The following is a 17,248-nucleotide window of genomic DNA, read 5'->3' as shown; positions in this document are numbered from 1 at the left end:
CCACAACGTGCAATGACTAGCTTTGATAGACTTATCCAAAGGACTTGTGATGGAAAATGCTGCCCACATCCAGAAAAAGAATGATGAGTGTGAATGCAGACTGAAACATACTGTTTGCTCTCTTTTCTTATTGTTTGTTTCTTCTTTCTCCTTTACAAACAAGACTAATGTGAAAATAGGTTCAAAATGAATGTACATGTAGAGCCTGTAACAAGTTACACACTGTCTTGGGGTGGGAAACAGTAAGAGATGGGGAGAAAATCTGGGACTCAAAATGTTACGAAAATGAACGTTCAAAATGAAAAGTAATGAAAAATTTTAAAAAATACTGATCATCAGGATACAAGATAAAGCTATAAAAATCACTGTTATAGAGCAGTAACAAAAACTGAAACAATTTTTAAAAAAGAAAAATGAATTCAAAAAAACTACAAAATACATGAAATATCTGAGAGTCAATCTAACAAGATTTACTTTAAGGCAATAAAAAACATATAAATAATTTTCAAAAGAAATGCAGACTACAAACAGCCATAAGAAAGATGCTCCAAATCAATAAAAGAAATGCAGAAATTTTGGCTGAAGTTTCCCCTCACACCCAGCAAAGTAGTAAAGGTGATAAGAGATAGGACTAATCAATACTGGAGGGCTTGTAAAAAGTCAGCAAGAATAATTAGTGTAAATTGTTTTAATCGTTCTGAAACACAATTTAATATTATGCTAACAAAGTGATGAAAATGTCCATACACCCAGAGACCCTAATGCTACAGAGATAACCAATGAGATAAAAGAAAAATATCAAATATATAAAAATATTTATTGGACCACTTTTTGTAGTAGAAAGAAGTGGAAACAAAGAAGCCTGTTAACTACGGAAGGGCTAAAAAAAATGGTACATGAACATGATGATATATTACTGAAAGAATATGATGCAATATAAAGTGAAGTTTGCAGAACTAGCAAAACGACATGCAATATGACAACAGTATAAAGGGAAAGAACAAAAATGTGAAACTGAATATTTTGTCATTATAACGACAAAGAACAGAGAAAATGTACCAAGCTGTCATCATTACAGAGGATGCTGTTAATTTGCCAGTTAGTTTTGCTGAACCGTTTTCTTTTTTTGTTTTTAAAATTCTCTGTTACACAGCATGGTTCTGCAGGTGGAAAGCAGTAGGTATGTATCTGGAAATAAAGGTGATATAAAAATTTATCAATTAAAAGTTTGCTAAAAACAAAGAAAACTCAAATAATTGGAAAGATATTCACTGCTCCTATTTGGGCTGCATCAATATATTTTTTTTAAATGCTCCCTAGATGAATTAACAAATTTAATTCTATACACCAAACTGCTAGAGGGTACTATAAATAGACAGACAAGATAATAACAGAATTCATTTGGAGAAGCAAAGATACAGAATCTCAAAGGAAAAAATGAAACAAAACAAAACTTCCAGACTTCAAATTATATTTTGAAGCAGTATTTGGTGTCGGTTCAAAAATACAAAAGTTAAAGATCACAGAGGATAGAATACGAAGTTCTGATTACACAAAAAAGTTTTTGCAAGAACAAAGTCAACATAGTAAAGATAATTTGGGAAACAATTTTTGTGTCGTCTATTACTAATAAGGGGATCTGATGTCTAAGATACTTAGTGAATTATCTTAAATATATAACACCAAAAGCCATTACCCCAATGTACTGGGGTCAAAGGATATGAATAATCAGTTCTCAAAAGAACCGCACACAATTAAGAAACATGAAATACTACAAGCCACTATTAATAGATAAGCTGAATGAACTAATAAGCAAGAGCAAGAAAACAATACATTAGAATGTCAGCGAAAAGGACAAACCCTAAGGCTGTGTAATCACAATAACCAAGTTTGTTTCTGGAGGAGAGCTGAGAAAAGGCACCTTCTCTTCATTCAGGAGGTAAGGAACCATAGATATGGAACATGAGTCTAGCCAGCAAGGGCCGTGCTGTCAAAGAGCACACAAGGGGCTCTGCCTCTTGTTTCCGAAGCTCTGTGAGGGTGGGTAATGGAGAAGCTGCTTCTCCACTTCAGAGGATACACAGAAAGCACTCTGTGATTGCTACCTATCCCCTTCAGTAAGAAAGAAGCTTCTGGTTGACTCCGGAATAGATAAAAGGGATTAATTAGCTAATTAGATCTAACTCTTTTTCCTGGTGGTGTCAGGCAAGCAATGCTGGGCCCTCCCCATCCCACTGCCAGGTGGCCTAGAAGAATATGTAGACCCTATGTTGCTTATGTTCCCATCTTGTCAATTCTTTCCTATATTGAGATGCTGAAGGACGGTAAAAGGAATACTTTATGAATTTCAAAGGATCAGAAAAGTCAGCAGAGTCTGTTTGCAGCCATGACTGCCATAGCCCTGAGGAGCAAACTGCTTGACCCAGCCTGGTGATGGACTCACCCACAGCCAAGACACTGTGGGTTCAGTAAGCACAGGAGTGACTTGTCTGACTTATTCATCAACTATGCTGCCCTAGGAAGTGATCTTGGGTGTTGGGGTCTAGGGGGTAGGGTTGTACGTGAATCCTTTGTAACAACTATTCTAAGTTCGAATCCACTCTCCAGAGAGATCAAGGGGGTAGATGGAAGAGTGTGCTCCCAACTGTAAAGAGGGGCGTTTGAACTTCTGTTCTTGTTTTACCTTCTCAGGAAATATCCCTTTGTAAAAGTTAAGTGACATCAATCCCTTATTGATGATACTGGGAGATACAAACTGGTACCTGTAAATAATATTGGACAATAATCACTGTCAAGTGACATGGAGGAAAACATATACTGGAATGGGGACTTGAGTTAATAGAAAAAATGAACCAAACTTTTAGTGGTATCCCTAGAGCACTGAGAGAGTGGCAGTAACCTTGAGACATGGACCCCAAAAGTTTATATAGGTTGTTACATACATACTGTAAGACAAAGATATCAAAACTCACTGCCCGTGAAATAAAATTCCCAAGTGACCAAACGAGATTAAAATGTAACTGGAAAATGCTTAACAAAATAAATATACATACCACACAAGAAAGATAATGCTAACTTGTGATTTTCTAAGTCAACATGGAGCCTGCAAGGATCTGCTTCTATCTGAGTTTCCCAAAACTGCTGTAAGGTACCGTCAATGTGTTGGTTTTGCTGAACTATTTTTCCCCTTTTCTTGTAAAATCTTTGTTACGAGGTATTACTCACTACGGAAGGGGAAACATAATTTAAAAAATGAATGTGATATAAAAACAAAAACATAAATGAAAATAAGGTGTCTTTAAAAAAAGATCATCCTTTTAAAAATTCTTTTATTTTGCAGATGAGGAAATGAAGGTTTAGGAGATCTGGCCACTGCCACTCAGCTAAGTCCATAAATCTGAATGCCACCTTGGATTGGGTCCAATGCCTGTTCCACTATACTATGCTACACTTATTGGCAAATTAGTAATATTTTAATGTAAAAACGAGCTAAATAAACTGCCATTCCATAAAGCACATGATAGGTATTTTCACTCCATGTCTGCTCCTTACAATGAAGGAAATTTAAGCACTGATTTAATTCAGTCTCTCAATGAAGCCTACCCCAAACATCTCAGAATAATGGAATCCAGCCATCAAACTGGAGATTAACGGAATCTTCCCATTATTTATAATATATTTTTACTTGCAGTGTTTGACTACTTAAAAGTCTTACTTGTATTTGCCTCTCTTACTAATGTATTCTATTTAGTTCCTTACAATGACCATCAACAGAATCAATGACATGCTTTGGGACAAGGGTAAAAACAACCACAATCTCACATTTATATCACACTCAGTGAAAACTGAATTCATTTCCTCACAGCAACTCTGTGAAGTAGGTAAAACAAGTGTCATTCCTATTTTGCAAATGAGTTGAAATCAAGGTTTAGAGCATAAGTGATTTTCTGACAGTTACACAATGAAGGGTCAGAATAATGGCCTGAGCTTCAAATCTTCCAACATTTTTACAGAATAACTTAGTTCTCTAGTAAGCACGAACCTAATAAAAATGATTCAAAGAAATGCAACCACTTTTATCTAAATATTTTCCCACTCTATTTTGATAAGGTAAAAAATTCAATTAACTTCTAAATTACAGATTATTCAGCAGAAGACCCTGACCTGCAAAAATGTAGGTGATAAGCATATCCCATATTTTAATTAATTTGGCCGATCAAGCAATGTATTAGCGTTTTTTTTAAGTAAACCCAAAGTTGTCATGAACGTGTATTTATATGAGGAAATTCTACTTAAGACAACAGCAAAAACATTCATTTCCATCCTATGTCACCCAGGATGTTCACATTCACCTGACAGAATATTCTATGTTACATATTTAAGGGTAGATTTTAAATTATCAGAAAAACAAACAGCCATGGACATGGCACCCCTGAGGAGCAAGCAACCTGTTTGCTCAGCCCAACAACAGAATAACCCACAACCAAAAATCTGTTCATAAATCTGCAAGGGAATGAATGCTATTTAGCAACCACTTTAAGTCTGAGACTAGACTAAAGAATTAGGAGACACTTTTACCTATCATCCTGCTAACTATGTGATACGTAACAACATCAATGCTCAGACATATCCAGCGAGGCTCTGGGAGGTGGGAGAGAAGGCAAGAAGGCACAACACACTTTTCAGTTTAATCTGCATTATTAACATGTTTTCCATCACTGTCTTAGGTCTAGACAAGCATCAAAACAAGAAAACAAGCCGTGATCTGTAGTGCTTGCTAATTGCAAGGTCCAAGTGCTCACAATGAAAATGAACCACTGGCCCTGGGGGCTGGAGCGCATCACTGCATATTTCTGTCTTTTTGTCTGAATATGCTCCGGCTTCCAAACCTCAGAATATTTCTACCTATGGTACAGCTCACTGGTCTCCCATGTACGGGAACTTGGTGGTATTTTTTTTCTTCTTGTTCTCTCATATCTAGCTAGTTACCAAGTCCTATCTATTCCACTCTGCAACAGCTCACTTCCATTCTTTGCTTAAACTTGAATACAAACCCTTGTTACTGCTTTGACTATGAAATACTCTAAAAGGTATTCCTGCCTTCATCCTTTACACTACTGCCAGAATAATCTTACTTATGCTATAGTGGGTCATTTCACTCCTCTGTTCAAGATTTCCAAGTGAATTTCAGTGTCTTTTCAATGGCATTCTTGACCTGCTCTTTTAACCTTATCTCATGTTATTCTCAGCATGCCCTCTACACTCTAAACAGACTGGACTATTCTCTGACCACTGAATAAATGTTATTATCTTAGACTTCCACACTTTTGCTCAAACTGTCCCCTCTGTCTGTAATATCTTACTTCATTTTGCCAGAAAATTCAACTCAAATGCCACTTGATAGCTCTCTCTGACTTCTCATTAGCAAAAATAACACTTACTTCCATGGATCTGTGATCTCATCAATATGGATTCTATCTCCAACATACAGACTGAAACTCATTCCCACTTTTTCAGCCTAGGAGACACTTCTGTACATATGACCATAAATTCCCCACTGAGGGTCCACCCAAACGTTTAGAGGCAGATACATTCCTCTAGACATGTTGATGTTAAGTAGACACCAATGAAGTGCAAGAGCTGTCTGCTGGTGATCCCCTCACTTTAGCCACATGACCAGCCAATCTCCTTTTTCAGTATGTGACTCACACTGTTTGTCTTGTGCATTTCTTTGCTCGAAATACACTGTGGTCTACCCAAGCCCACTATGTCCCCAGCCATTGTCCTTTGTGTGAACTACAACTTCTGCTCTTCCAAGATGGTGGTGTTTTATGACTTGTAGCCATACAGTACATAACAAGATGGACCTTTCTTTCAGATAGAAGCTTGAAGTTTGGAAAAATTAAAGGCACAATGCATTCTTTTTTCAAATGAATTTTATCTCACTCTCCTCCTCCTATACAATTCTGGGTCAAGTTCATGGTCCATACAAACTGTCTCCAAATTTACTTTGGATTTTCAATATAGATTTGTGAGGGGGAAAAAACCAAACCAAACCAATGCATTGATTCCGTGGGGAAAGCTGTTTAGGAGGAAGGAGATAGAAAAATGATTGCTCAATTCTGGAATGTTAACTATGGCTATATTTTGAGATATCTTTTTCTTGTTTAAGATTCCTATAAATGTTACCTGAAACAATTCTGGAGCAGAAAGTCACGTGGGAGGGCAGGGGGCTGTGTCAGTTTGGACATCTTCCTTTATCTAAACTAGAAATGGCCTGGATATGGATGAAGGACATGTTAAATAAACAGCATGTTAAATAAATGGTAAGTAAATAATGTTTCTGGCATTAAAATAGAGAATAGTATTAATATGGACATTTTTTCAATGAAACAATAAAGAACAGAACATGAAAAAAGTTTCAAAGATTTCAATTATGCATTCTGAAAGATGGTTCAATAAATACTTATTTCATTGACCAGAATTCTATAGCTAGGTAGTGTAGTAGGTAGAGTGCTGACTTGGAGTCAGAAAGACCTAAATTTGAATACTGCCTCCTACAGTATTTGCGTGAGTCCCTGTACACATCACTTCATGTGTCAGTCTTGTTTTCCTCATCTGTAAAATAGCACCTACTTCACAGACTGTGAGTCTCAAATGAAATGACACATTAAAGTGCTTTATAAATGCTACCTAACTTTTAAAGCTAGGAGACACGAGAAACAGTAATTTAATTCCTCATTTCACAGATGGGAAAATTAAGGCCACAAGAGACTGAAAGCATAACTTACTTACCCAAGATAATGCAGCAATAAAAATTTAAATTCAAGTTTCCTGATTCCCAGTATAGTGCTCTGCTTCTGACTCAATTTCTACAAGATACAGACATTCATGACTACCTAGTCCAATCCCTTCATATTACAGATAAAAAAAGTGAAGACGAGACACTGAATTCACCAAGATCACAGTAATCAGTTTTTTGTAACTCCACTCTTTCCACTTCAACACAAAGTCTCTCTACTCCCAAAAGATAAACTCTGTTACCATGAGAACACTCAAAAGAACAAGCATTTCTAGAAGAGAAGTTCCAAAAAGTGCTTTATGCCATGGCAATAAAAACAAAACAAGTTTATATAGCTTCCCAAGATGGTCACCTTGATGGGCCTTTGAACTTTTACCAATTTTACTTTTTTATTTTTTTTAAATTAATTAATTTATTTAACTTTTAACATTCATTTTAACAAAATTTTGGGTTCCAAATTTTCTCCCCTTTTGTCCCCTCCCCCCCCAAACACCAGACATTCTAATTGCCCCTATGACCAATCTGCTCTCTCTTCTATCATCCCTCTCTGCCCTTGTCCCCATCTTCTCTTTTGTCCTGAAGGGCCAGATAACTTTCTATACCCCTTTACCTGTATTTCTTATTTCCTAGTGGCAAGAACATTACTCGACAGTTGTTCCTAACACTTTTGAGTTCCAACTTCTTTTCCTCCCTCCCTCCCCACCCCTTCCCTTTGGAGGGCAAGCAATTCAATATAGGCCAAATCTGTGTAGTTTTGCAAATGACTTCCATAATAGTTGTGTTGTATAAGACTAACTATATTTCCCTCCATCCTATCCTGTCCCCCATTACTTCTATTCTCCTATGCTCCTGTCCCTCCCCATGAGTGTCAACCTCAAATTGCTCCCTCCTCCCCATGTCCTCCCTTCCATCATCCTCCCCACCCTGCTTATCCCCTTATCCCCCACTTTCCTGTATTGTAAGATAGGTTTTCATACCAAAATGAGTGTGCATTTTATTCCTTCCTTTAGTGGAATGTGATGAGAGTAAGCTTCATGTTTTTCTCTCACCTCCTCTCTTTATCCCTCCACTAATAAGTCTTTTGCTTGCCTCTTTTATGAGAGATAATTTGCCCCATTCCATTTCTCCCTTTCTCTTCCCAATATATTTCTCTCTCATTGCTTGATTTCATTTTTTTAAGATATGATCCCATCCTCTTCAATTCACTCTGTGCACTCTGTCTCTATGTGTGTGTGCGTGTGTGCATGTGTGTGTGTAATCCCACCCAGTACCCAGATACTGAAAAGTTTCAAGAGTTACACATATTGTCTTTCCATGTAGGAATGTAAACAGTTCAACTTTAGTAAGTCCCTTATGACTTCTCTTTGCCGTTCACCTTTTCATGCTTCTCTTCATTCTTGTGTTTGAAAGTCAAATTTTCTTTTCAGCTCTGGCCTTTTCATCGCTTTTACCAATTTTAAAGGAAAATACAATAATTTAGATATACAAACTCTGATAAATTTTTTAAAGTCTTGTCACTATTAGTAAATCATTAAGAATTTTTAAAGTGCCTATTCTGTGTCAGTCCCAAGAAGGATAAAGCAATGTGAAAATATTCCCTGCCCTCCAGGAGTTTAGAGTCTGGCTGGGGAGAAAATATCTAAGTATATACAAAACAAGATACTTTTGAGGGGAAGCCATTAGCAATGACAGGCATGAGGAAAAGCCTCCAGTGGTAGGTGGTACATGCACTAAGTTCTCAAGGAAGCTAGAGATTTTGAGAGCTGAGAGGTGAGGAGGAAATGCATTCCGAGGAAAGAGAACAACCAGTAAAGGTATGGAGGTGGGAGACGGGTCTGTGCAGAAGGAAAAGCAAGAAGGCCAGTCTGACTGGGCAATAATGTACCCAGATGGGAAAGCAGATTGAGGTCAAGTTGTGAAGAGCTTTATATGCCCAACAGAGAAGCTAGTATTTGATCTTTGGTGGTAAAAGGGAGCTGGTATAGATGATTAAGGAAATGACATGATCATACATGGGCTTTAGGAAAAGCACTTTAGTAGATGTGGGATGGATTGACTGGAGAAGAGAGGTCTGAGGAAAGGACATTAATTAGAAAATAATTCTAGTTATACATCACATATTCCTGAACTCATAACCACAAGGCTAGACAAGTTGGAATAAATGAAACAGTTCTCATCCAAGATGCTTATATTGTCAGGTGAGACAAAAGGTACACAAACATACAAACTATATACAAAATAAATACTAGATGGTTGGGGAAGGAGGGTACTAGAAGCTGGTGGCAAGAAGTAGAGAAAAAAAGAAAGGCTTTATTCATCTAGGTGGGTTTGAAGGAAATGAGGGATTCAAACCACTCATAACCCTGATTAAAAAAAAAGAAATACCTTGTATTGCATAGGGACACACATAAAGAATTAAATGGAAATTAGTTTTGATTTTTAATTTTAACTCTCAAAGCAAAAGATATGAAGTACTCTTACTACATCTTCTATGGAAGAAATTCTACTGAAAGGACTTTCCTATTTAACTAGTTCTATTTTCTCTGAAAGCAGTGACCCCAAATCTTTTTTTTTTTTATGTTAAGTTCCCAATTCTTAGAAAATCAGTTTCAAAGATCCAATCAACTTGTTTTTGAAATTCGATCAAAATAAAGATTTAATCCTTATTACTGCTCCAAAAGAATGAGAAAATACCTTCAAAAGAAAATGCACATCCTCCCCTTTCTCCCTCCAGAGCCTGGGCTTTCTTCAGAGACTTCTTGTTCTAAAGTTCCTTATCTCACCTTCCCACCAGAACATGTCTAGTCTCACCAATCCAACTCTGACCTTCTTATACATCAACCCTGTCTTATGATCACCTACAGCAGGAAAGGAAGAGACTCTGCAAATACTTCCGGCAATTAAACCTAAGCCAAGTAATTCAAGATTTTCTCTGAGTTCCTAATTTAAGATTCCATAGCAATCGTAAAGCCTCTGTAACAGGAACATGTACTATAGCCTAAACTTAACTTTCTGGCCTCATCTTCCACTACTCCAGCCAAACTGTACTTGCTATTTCCTTTACATTAGCTATACTCTCCTGCTTCTGGATCTTTATTCCTGTGCTTTTCTCCATCTAGAATATCAAATTCCCAAATCTCAAAGCTGAGGCCATCCTTAAAAAATCTTCATAAATGCTACCTTATTCAGGAACTTCTTTCTCACCCTTACAAACAGGTGACATTTTTCTCTCCTCATAAATCCAACATAATGACAAAATATTATGGGTTTTGAGTGAGGCAAACAAAGGATGGGTTCAAGTCCTGTCTCTGGAACACACTAGCTATTTAACCATGTAGAAGTCAAATAGGTTCTATAGACAAATGCCAATCTATATTGCCAGAATTAGTTTCCATGAACAAAGAATAATTTTCACCATGTACCAGTCACTAGTTTAGGTTCTAGAGATTCAATGATTAAAAAAATAAGATAACCCCTTCCTGCAATAATCCCCTCTCTTACAGTCTATCAAGGAGACATGTACATATGTAACTATATACAGAATACAAAATACATATAAAGTGGTTAAGGATGGTGGGCACTGGCAGTTGGGGATCAGGAAAGGCTTCATATGCAGAAAGCGGTGCTTGAGCGGCATTTGAAGAAAGTGGTTCTGAGACAGCTGTGAAGGAGTGCAACCCCAGGCAGGAATTATGTGGCGAGTACAAGGAGATAGGAGTTAATGCGTAAAGAACAGGAAGGTCAATTTGGCTGAATTCAAACTTCACAGAACAAATCCCAATGTGAGATTCAGGCAAGGACCTAGAGGGCCTCATGGCTGTGAGGCTGCATGCTCCCTACCCTTGTGAGATAATATCAGCAATACGGCACGATGATCAGCTGTGAACAACTTAGCTATTCTCAGCAGTACAATGATCCAAGACAACTCCAAAGGACTTAGGATGAAAAATGCTGTCCACCTCCAGACAAAGAACAGATGGAATCTGAATGCAGATCAAAGTCTATTTTTTTAACTTTCTTTATTTTTCTTGGCTTTTTTGCCTGTTTTTTTTCACAACATGAACAATATGGAAATAAATTTTACATGACTACACATGTATATCAAACTGCTTGCCTTCTCAATGAGGGTGGAGGAAAGGGAAGGAAGAAGAAAATCTGGATTTTAAAAAAACTCCAAATGTTAAAATTTGTTTTTACTTGTAATTGCAGAAAAATATTTTTTTAAAAAAGTCACTTTGACAGCTATGTGGAGAATGGTTTGGAAAGAAGAAGGACTTCATGCAGGGAGATCAATTACAACATTTCACGCAAGGGGCCTGAAAAATGAGCAGATATAAGAGATGTCACAGGGGTAGGAAGGGCAATATTTAGCCAATGACTGACTATACTGGGTAAGGGAAAGTGAAGAGTGGAGGGTAACACCAAAGTCACATACCTGGGAGAGTAAAAGAATGGTGGTGCCCCCAACAAAACCACATTAGTAAACTGGACAAAAGGGAAAGGGAAGCATAATGAACACACTAAGTTTAAGCTGTATCTGGCACACCCAGTTTGAAATACCCAGTACCAAAGAGGTGAGGGACTCACAGGGTGTAGACTGGAGCGAATATTTTTGGATGCGTCCAAGTGTTTGGCTTGACTATGTATATTTACTATAAAGGCTTTCTTGTTCTTTTTCCAGTAGGTGTGTGGAATGGGGGTGGTGGAGAGAAAAACAGTAATTGAAAAAAATTTAATGTCCAATAAGTAGTTGATCATACTGGAATGGAAATGTAGATTTGTGAGATATCTGCATAAAGAAGATAATGACAGCCAAGGGATATCACCAAGAGATTGAAGAGAAAAGAGAAGATGGTCCTGGACAGAGGCTTAGGGTACACCCACATCTTAGGGGACAATTAGAAAAGATCTCATATAGAAAGAAGCTCCAGATTTAGAGACTAGGGATTCTAAGAGGCAGAGGGAATGGAATGTGCATTCCAGGGGTTAAGGCAAGCTTTGGGGACAGAGACTGAAGCACCACCCATAAGGAATATTAAAAAGGTCTGATTGGACTGAAGGGTATATAAAGGGAAGTAATGGGTAATGACGCTGGCCAGGTTGTAATGGGTTTTATACAGGCCTAACAGAGGAATTTATATTTGATCCTAAAAGTTCATGGGGAGCTACCCATGTTCATCAAGGAGAACGATATGTTAAAATCTGCACTTGATAAAAATCACTTCAGCAGCTGTGTGGAGGATAGATTGGATCAGAAAGCGACATGAACCAGAGAGGTCAATTAGGAGGGAATTGTAGTAGTCTAAGTGAGAGGTAATGAGGACCTGTACTAAGATAGAATACTAAGTAGTGGGAGAGACATGATATGATGGAATAGGAAGGCTTTCGTGGACATGGAGTCAGAAATCCAAGGAAAAACTGTATGTAGAGGATGGCAAGAAGGTTTAGCCAGTCTGAACAAATAGATGTGGAAAGTAAAAGTATAGGATAAGCACAGCTGGTTTTCAAGGATTTTTGTTTTCTTTCCAAAATTCTATTCTGGTTGAAGTGGCTCTTCTTCAATTATCAATACCACATTTTATGCCTCCTATTTCTACTTCTTTAAATATATCCCATTTCAGTAGGCTAATATAATAAAACTGTGGTAAACAGAAATAGTCTCCTAGAAATACAAATTCATGAAATTAAAACCAAAAAGATGATTAAAAAAAAAGCAGAACACATTATATTTCTTTTGTACTTACTGTCCTGTCTCTACGCACTTCTCATTTAACTTCCTTTAGGATCTAGGAATGTGGGTCAATGATTACATTCACAACCAGTCAAACAGAAACTGAGAAAATGGAGGAGACTCTTGGGGTTAGTACTTTATCTGGTGGGCTCTGAAGCAAGGCTTGGGATAATCAAAGATGTTAAGTTGTTTTACTCCAGTGCGAGCACATAAACTCCTTTGATGAGGCTACAGATGCAGGGATCTTCACAGCAGGAGATGTAGATTTGTTTTTACTTGCAATGGGAGAAAAATATTTTTTAAAAAAAGTCACTTTGACAGCTATGTAGAGAATGGTTTGGAAAGAAGAAGGACTCGATGCTGGGATCGACAATGATGAAATCACAGGCTTGCATAAAAGAGGAAAAAAACTTTCTTGAAGGACAAGTACTTTAATTTATCTGAGCCTCAATTTCCTCATCTGTAAAATGGAGGACAACAAAAGGCTGTCATACAGAAAATGCTCTGTAACCTTACAGTTTCTGCAGAAACATGAATTTTACTATGATCTCACTCATCTTTTATGCACTGCAGAACCCAGGACTATAGGTTTTTCACACTGTAGCCATTAAATATTTAGGTCAATATAGGGCAAACTTCCTCAATTCTTGACAGAGCTAATACTTCTCAATAATTCTGGTCATGTTCACCTATTAATATACTTTAAATTCCACTATTTATTGTTTTCATACTTATAATACACAGTTAAAACAGCCTCCCCACACCCTTTTTAAGGTGCAGTAGCCAGAACTTTACATATTCAAAGGATTTCCCTTTTTAAAGTGCTTCTATGTGTGATGCATATGTCAAGAAATTATAATTAATTTATTTGCCATATACTTAGACTTAAATGTAGAAATGACATTTACGAGAGCTTGTCCAGTCTCATAAAAGAGAGAGACTTTTGTCTACTTTTCTTTTCTTCTCCCACCTAATTTTCAAAGGGGGGAAAAACTGTTCCACAGTACATATTAAAATCATGACTTAAATAAACATCTAGCTTCTTTTTTTTGGTAAAGTATCCTACAATGCTTTCTTTTATCTAACCACTTGTACTGAGGAGCAAAGTGACCAGAAATAAGGTGCAAAAAATTCTCCTGGACTCAGTCCAGTTCCGACATCTGGAGTAACCTATTCAGTTTTAGGAAAATACAAAGTGGCAAGTGTCTAGAGGATGGCACCCAAGATGGCATGAAGAGTGATGAAGGAAATGCAGGTATTTGGCCTGGGAAGACTTAGAAGGGGAGATGACAGCTTTCTTCAAATACTTGAAGTGTTGTCCCATGTCTTATTCTGTCTGGCTGCAGACAATAGAACCAGAAGAAACGGGAGGAAGTTGCCAAAAGGTAATTTGATGGCTGATATCAAGAAAGAATTCCTAATAATCAGAATGGTATTCCTCAGGAAGTAATGAGCTCTCCCTCACTGGCAGTCTTCAAGCAAAGGCTGGATGACAACCTGTTAGGCACAGAGCAGAGGGAATTGGGAGTTTTTCAGTATAGATTGGACTAGCTGAGTGCTGAGATCCCTTTCAGTTCTGTGATTCTGTGAATCAAATTACCTCTATTTTCCTAAATTAATTCAAAACCACAATTCCCTTTGGCTACATTTCTATATGGCTTTTTTGTTCCTTTAGCTGATCTGTTTCATAACACTAAATGCAAAATGGTTTTGGTCAGGACATATACAGCATTGTCAAATGTATAATAACTTTCAGTTTCTGTACAACAGTCTGTTTTGTGGCATCTGTTACAAAATTCTATATTTAAAGAGAGCTCTGCTCCCTGTGTAGAGAACTGAAATATAGTCATGTAGCACTTTTTACAGTGACTGCAGAAATGTTTGCTGGGATGTTGCCTTTGAAAGTGAGGAAGTCCAGTGGGAAATACTAAATCAGCAAACAAAATTAAACAGGTCCATGTATTTGTAAAAATTTCCAAATAGGAGCTGCTCCTCCTGAAAAAACTGCTCCTCTTGAAAACTTCCACTTGGGGAAGGTTTTCAAGCTGAACCATCAGTTAAGGTGAAGATAAGAAAAAGAGAGCGTATAATAATAGAAAGAATATCTGACTAGGAAAAAGGAGGTCTAAATTCTAGTCTCAATTCTGTCACGACTTACCTAGTAACCTTGGTCAAGTCATTTCACCTGAACTAGACTTTCTTCATTTTTATGCAGGTGGAAAAGACTATGTGCTCTAGGAGGTATAGTTCCAAGAAATAAAGACATGACAATCTCACTGTATCACTTGTTCGGCAAAGAACTCATCGGCAAAGTTCAGTTGAAATGTTGCACACTGGAATGTTCCGTTCCGGATGGGACAGTTTAAGAAGGGGATTGCTAATAAATCAGAGGGTGTCCAGAAGAGGGTAACCAGAATGCTGGCGAGGCTTTGTTGGGTCCATGACACAGGAGGTTCAGCTGTGAAGGAATCGAGACTGTTTAACCTTACTGAAGGGAAAGTAGACTTGTTCTGTTTGACCCCAGAGGGCAGAATCAAGGCAAGAGGTACAAGTGGCAAAGAGACAAGCTTAGGCTTAATATGAGGATAAACTTCGTGACAATCGATGCTGTCTAAAAGGGGAATAAACAGACTGGGTGGATTATCCACTGTTATGTAAGACATAAAAAAAAGAAATTCTCACATGTATGTATTAGATTAGATGGCCACTGACACTACACCCAACTCTTAAATTATGTGATCCTATAAGATGACTTCTCAGGGTGCTTCCAGAATATTCTATCCTCCAAGAAGAGGACCTTTTAATGGTTTTAAAGTGGAAAGGTAGTGATGGTAGAATTCATCACAGCAAGCTACAGTGGCTCCCATTTAGACCACTTTGGTGAATCCTTAAAAATAAAAAGAAGTTAAAGCAGTCTGATATTTATAAATTCTATACCCCAAGTTTCCTACTCTTTTTAAAAGAGTCCTGATTTCATACTCTTCCCTTGAAGGAAAATCCACTTTAAAAAATTCTTCCTAGAAATCTATTTTAGGAGAAAGAAGGATGGTATATCGGTGAAGTGACACAGTGGATATGAGTGCTGGCCCTGGAGTCAGAAGGACCTAAATTCAAATCCAGCCTTAGATACTGGCTGTGTGACCCTGGGTAAGTCACTTAACCCTGTTTGCCTCTGTTCCTCATCTGTAAAATGAGCTAGTTAAGCATGCCAGTATCTTTGCCAAGAAAACACCAAATGGGGTCATGGAAAGTTGGACACTATTGAAATGACTCAATGAAAACAAAAGCATGGCACACTACCACAGATATTAGCAACAAGGAGCAGGATGTGTTTTGAAATACATATGTGTATGTGTGTAGGTGCAGTGTGCATCTTTTAATAAAATTTCCTAGGGATGAATAAAAGAAAGGGATGTTTAAATATCATTTTCTTGGTTGATAATCCCTGGGAGATTTAAGACCTTATTCATAAACTGACAATCTTAATGGCCTGAGGTACATACTTTCCTATGGGTTGGGGTCCATAATGTTAAAAGGCTAAAATTTACCTGCTAAGGATAGCAGTCCTGAGTAACAAGAATTGAAAAATAAATTCATATAGGGAGCATGATTTTATCCAATCAGACATTTAAAGGATTGAACTGAATCTTTAAAAGAAAGAAAGGATGCTCAAGTACAAAAAAAAAACAAAACTGTCCCCAACATTATTTCAATGATTCTCTCAAACTGCTGGTGACTCAAGTGTCTGGTTTTTAAAAAATGAAACAACATATACTAACTTTGAAATTATTATTGATAAAATCATGACATCAGTTTTTCAGCAGTTTAATTTCATTTATCCCTCACAAATCTACAGGCATTTTCATCCTAAAAATTATTCTAATTTAAATATAAAGCTCATGATGCCAGTATAAAATGACAAGGAAACATACTTAAGATTATGAACTTATTACTTACAACAAAAGGAGAGGCAAAACTTTCTGACACAAAGGGCACCTACAACCATATTACTTAATTTACAATAACCCCTTCCAACCCCTGCCCCCCCATTCATTCATTCATTCTCTTTAAAATAATTAAGTGTTCATTATAAGTAAAGAACTGGAAACAAAGCTCAAGAAATCAGAGTTCCTACCCTAGTCTATATCATCTTGTATAAACTCTCCTCAAAAGGTCTCTTAATTAATCTTTCCTAAATCTTTTGGAAAATATCAGTTTGTTATTTGTAAAGGGTCAGTAACACTACTGTGTTTGGTTTAAGAAGGACAAATTAAACCTTATGATATAATAAACTTTAATCAATATGCTAAGGAATTCAGATATGAAATTTACACATGGGGAATATAGGAAGTAATAAAACAGACCTCTTTTAAAAAATCCCTTTTTTTTTTTTAACTGTTGCCAATATGATTAATATTGGTTCCTAGCTAGATATCCCATTCTGAAAAGCACACTAGTTTATTTTTCTTTTTGTTCAATCTCTTTAGGTTTCCCCCTTCTTAAATCAAAGAAAGATGCCTTTAAATGGACTTTATGTGAAAGCAAGCAAATAAAGGAATAGAATGCACAAGCCAATCAGGAAATCCAATATGCCAGGCCTCAAGTTATTTCATATGCTAAAGATAAAAGAGGTTGTTTTCTCAATCAAATGGATTCTTCATTTGAGTCAAATTTTGAGAAAGTCTATATTAAATGTTTTATCAATATTCTTTAGT

At 37.0% G+C, this 17,248-nt stretch overlaps 1 protein-coding gene across 2 annotated transcripts in view; it reads right to left on the bottom strand.

Moving 5' to 3' along the window:
* Nucleotides 1-17,248, bottom strand: part of GLCE (glucuronic acid epimerase) — a 154,753-nt gene that overhangs the window by 80,743 nt on the left and 56,762 nt on the right. The gene's annotated exons all lie outside the window — the stretch shown is intronic.

The sequence above is a fragment of the Notamacropus eugenii genome, chromosome 1, assembly GCF_028372415.1.
Source record: "Notamacropus eugenii isolate mMacEug1 chromosome 1, mMacEug1.pri_v2, whole genome shotgun sequence".
Lineage (NCBI taxonomy): Eukaryota > Metazoa > Chordata > Mammalia > Diprotodontia > Macropodidae > Notamacropus > Notamacropus eugenii.
The sequence above is the reverse complement of the archived record's forward strand: the minus strand, read 5'-3'. Positions and strand labels throughout refer to the sequence as shown.